The sequence below is a fragment of the Papio anubis genome, chromosome X, assembly GCF_008728515.1.
Source record: "Papio anubis isolate 15944 chromosome X, Panubis1.0, whole genome shotgun sequence".
In the NCBI taxonomy this organism is placed as follows: domain Eukaryota; kingdom Metazoa; phylum Chordata; class Mammalia; order Primates; family Cercopithecidae; genus Papio; species Papio anubis.
The window spans coordinates 117,979,484-117,984,357 of NC_044996.1; positions in this window are offsets into that span (position 1 = coordinate 117,979,484).

Sequence of the window (4,874 nt, forward strand, 5' to 3'; positions counted from 1 at the left end):
AACTGTTGTTTCAGTCAAAACAATGGTTTAGCCACTAAAACACAGTTAATGTGGTGGTGTGTTCCAGGAACTCTTAACATACTTGGAGACCATGAACTTTGTTTAGTGTCACATGAAAAGTCATGAACTCTTTCACCAGAAAAATGCACATAAACACAAAATATTTTACATTGATTTTTTTGGCTCATAGGCCATCCAGAGATTTCTTGTACTTCTAATCTAGAAACAATGTGACCCTCTCTAGGTGGGTGTGGAACTGTTCGGGTGTATTTTTGTTTTCACAAGGTCTGAGACCCACTGCTGTCATTTAGTGAAAGGGGACTGGATAATATAAACTTCTTGCAGAGAAATGTTATCCCATCCAAAATGCTAACCATGAATCCAGAAACCTCAGATTAAAATTATGTTGCAGAGGAAAATTATTTGTCCATCAAATTCAAAATTATGTTTCCTCTTTGGCAACAAAGAAATTCACCATGAATACCACTTCCTTTTAAATTAGCTACTGGAATTATATACAAATTCCATATTTATAAATGTTTAATTTATGTAACAAATTTCACTGAGCTTTGATAAATTTACACATAATGGAAATGTAAACACAGAAAATGCATATAGTAGTGAAGATTTGTTTAGGACTTTATTAGTTACCTATTTCTCCATAGCAAATTACCCCAAATCTAAGTGCCTTAAAACAATACACAATTAATTGCTCAAAGTACCTGTGGATCAGGAATCCTGGTGCAGCTTACATCTATCCGCTGGCTCATGGACCACTAGGCTAAAACAAAGGTGTCAGTGAGAAATGTGACTTCATGTGAAAACCCTACTAGAGGAGGATCTGCCATCATGCTTACTTATTGGACTCAGGATGCAGTTCCTCAGGAGAATTGTTTGACTGAGGGCCTGTTTCTTGTTGGCTGTTGGCCAGAGGCTACCTTCAATTTCTGGCTACATAGACCTCTATATGGCATCTTGATTCATCAGAACAAGCAGGAGAGAAAAGCCAGAGAGTGCCAGAAAGAGAGAGTGAAGCAGAGAAACAGAGAGAGACAGAGAGAGAGAAAGACAAAAGTCACAATCTTTTACAGCTTCACCTTGAAAGTGACATCCCCTCACTTTTGTCATATTCTATTCTTTAATCACTAGGTTAAGCCCATATGCAAATAAAGAGGATTATACAAAGACATAAATACCAGGAGAAAGGATCACTGGGAGTCATCATAGAAGGCTCTTATCACAGTGATGAGACCACAATAGCAAAAGGAAATAACTTATTGAAAAAAATGTAAAAGTTGCCTAATTTTAGTTATCTTTTAGAGCTAAACAATCAATGCTTTTATTCCTAATTTTTTAAAAATTGAATTTCCTCTTCATCAGAAAACAAAAAATGTAAAATATCACATAGGATTTCTTTCCACTTTGGCTCTAGTAATTCCTAAGTTCTCTGTATCTTGGCATTCTTCTCATGGCACATTTAAAAAGAGGGAATTATGTTTAACATTTTATGATAAAATAAACTTGAATGAGTTATTACAGAACAGTTTGTCTATTTTACCCTTGGGAGTGATAATACAATTTTACTTTTGAGAAGACCTTTACAACTCATTAGCTTATGAATTATGTATCTTTCACACAAAGAAAGCAAATGTAATCCAAACTCTTTATGGGTGAGACATTCTTTATTTCTCTTAAATCTAACTAGAGATGCCTTCAGATATTTCATTATCCTTAAAGAATTAAATAGCTCTAGTGAAAGCCAACTTTCTCTTCTTAGCAGGCAAATTAAAAAGCACCTTTTATACATAAAACTACTCTGCAGCTTGTATATGCTTTAAAAACAAGAGGGTTACATTTACATTTTAAAAATGATCTTTAATCATTTGCATCCTACATAATTAGAACTGCTACTGTTCAAAGTAGAGGTGAGTGTTAATACTTTACTTTAGTATGCAATTTCTGCCTTACCTGGAGGTATAGAGTTAACAACATTTTAAGCTCTGCATAAAACTGGGAGAGAAACTGCTTTCTTGGATATCAAGCCTAAAAATATCCATCCCCAAAATAAGAGAATGACATAGCAGAATTGGACACATGAGACTAACGATTCATTGAGAATCAGAGTTGGGAGTGAACTCAATTAAATCAATGGGGTCATGGCAACCAGACCACATATCCCTACTTGATGAGCTAACAATCCATATTCTAGGCATTTTCATTCTAAAAAGAACTGAAAGATATAGTATAGAAGGCTTACTTGAAGTTTAAGATGTAGAACAATTTTGAGGCTTGTTAGTTGTCTTTGAATGACTGTCCCCTCTCATTTCGCATTACTTACAAAAAGCCCATAGAGTTTCCTCCTCCTTCCCTATACACTGTATCACCCCCTAAAATACAGTAGATGCAGGATTTGATGGAAAAATGGGTTTGGAGAAGTTCTAGAGTAAGGGTTTAAAAGAGCATTGGGTGAGCAGTAGAGGACTAGGCAAATGCCTGCACAGAAAGAAGTCAAAATAAAGTCTAAGTAAGGCAGCTAAAGAGAAACACAGAAACACTGAAAATAAGTCTTTTTTTTTTTTTTTTTTTAATCAATTTTGCCTAGAATCATTCTTGTTCAGAACAAGGAAATCAAATTCCAGACCTGTCCAGGTCAGTCACCATGCTATTTTAATTCTACTTAATGAAAGCAGGAAGTGGTGTAGTATACATCTATTCCTTTCAGGAAAAGAAAGGCAGGGGATCTGGGGAAACAAGTCCAGCTTTTGTTCATCATTATTTCTAGGAATTGAAAGGTAATGAGAGAACACAAAATCTATCATCCTTCTTTTTTTCTTTTTTTGAGACGAGTCTGGCTCTGTCGGCCTGGGCTGGAGTGCAGTGGCCGGATCTCAGCTCACTGCAAGCTCCGCCTCCCGGGTTTACGCCATTCTCCTTTCAATGAGTTACCTACTTTGAACTTGTCCTAGGAAGTAACACTGTATGCAGTAGAAAAAAGAGGAGTGCAACACTTCTCAATTTGGCCATCCACAACTTATAAAACACAGTTTTTATCTGTTTATATATTGGTAAAGATTTTCCAGAATTAAACAGAGACAAATCTCAAAAGAAACAAAAACAATGCTGCAAGAGAAAAAGTAGCAGAGAAGGTAAAATTAATGTAACTTGCCAATTTTGCAGTGATTCTTTCTTATTGGGCATTGATAACTCTCTTTTTAGCCTTGAGAGTTACCTTAAGCTTTTCCGGTGAAACAGCTCCATGGCATGAAAATATTCAGTCCATCATTTCTAAAGTCCTTCCAAATGCTCTCAGCAGATCATCATTAGGTCACATTCACATAAATGGAGTGAAAAGATTAAATAACCATTGTACCCTACCACACCTCTATTATTATGATATTCTGTATATGTACCTCAATCTCAATTCATCCAAACTAAATTTGTCTTTCCCCCTAAATACGCCCTTCTTTCTAATTGAAAGACATCAGCATGTACCAAGTTGGTAATTTTCTTGTATTGTGTGTCTACTTGCCCTGCTCACCTTCTTTCTAATCAATCAGGAAGTTCTGTTAGTTAAAACCTTTAAATATTTCTTGAATTTATCAACTTCTCCTTATCGTCACTGCTAACATTGCAGCTCAGATCACAACCATTTCTCACTAAGATTTCTATAACTTTTTTATTAAGACCGCAGCTTGTTTTCCTTCTCCATTCACTACAGAGTGCCCATAGGATACTGCCATATTCATTTTCTCAAGTAGTCTCGGTTACATAATTTTTATGATCTAATACCTGTTTTTCTTTCCTCTCTAGTTGCAATCCCTTCTCCTCTTGTCCCTTTTATACCCGCCGCCCCATCCCATACACATCTGTAATACTAATTATTGTACTTCAAGTCACAACTTAATCATTATCTTCTCTGAGAAGACTTCCCTGATACGTTTAGGTTGTCCCATGTGCCCCTATAATGCGCTTAATTGTCTCCCTTCCCAGGCATAAGATTTGAGAGGGACAGAGGGTGGGCATTCATCTTTGCGTTCACCACTGAGTCACCAGCAAATTTGCTGCCTCATAGGAAGCAGTCAACAAATACTGGATCTTTGAAATAACTTCATTTAACTTTCATAAATATCAGTTCCAGTTTTAAATGTCTAATCATCAACAATGTGTTGATTTGCATATAAACACTACTGCAATTAATTTCATTAGTTGGGCATGAAATCCATTTTCTGATATTTTCAGCACTTGTATTGCAAAATTTAGATGCAAAAATATTTTAAATTTTATTTTCCAAGTATAGTATCAAAAAAGAAGTCGTATTATTATTCCAGCCACAGCACAAAGGAAACTGAGGTAAAAGAGGAGTTAGATGACCTGTTCAAGTGACACACTAATAATCCAAAACAAATCCAGGACTAAACCTCTGAGTATTACAAGCCAAATATGATTGATTAGCTGCTCATCTGTGCTCTTCAACCGTCATGGGGGAAGAATGTACTTTGCAAAATTGTTAGACCCTTGAAAATGAATGTGACATTTGTTTATAAGAGACATGTAAATATCTTCAAATATAAATTGGCTCTAGTCTGGAAACAACTAGCAAAATCGTAAACTTTTGAAAAGTGAATTAGTAACTAAAAAAATTATATGTGATTTGGGAAACTTAACTTTGGTGATCAAAATGTCCTTGCAGGAAATTTCCCAACTCAAAGTAGAGTACTTACCTCTAAGGGAAGTGAGTGACATAATCCTAGTGTCCTCAGCAATTTAAAGTCATTTTGTTTTAGTAGTAACTCATGAAAAAATCGACTCTGGCCCCAAGCTGTAAGTGAAATCAAGTGACTTGACCTATTTTCAAAATAAAACCAATTAAAATC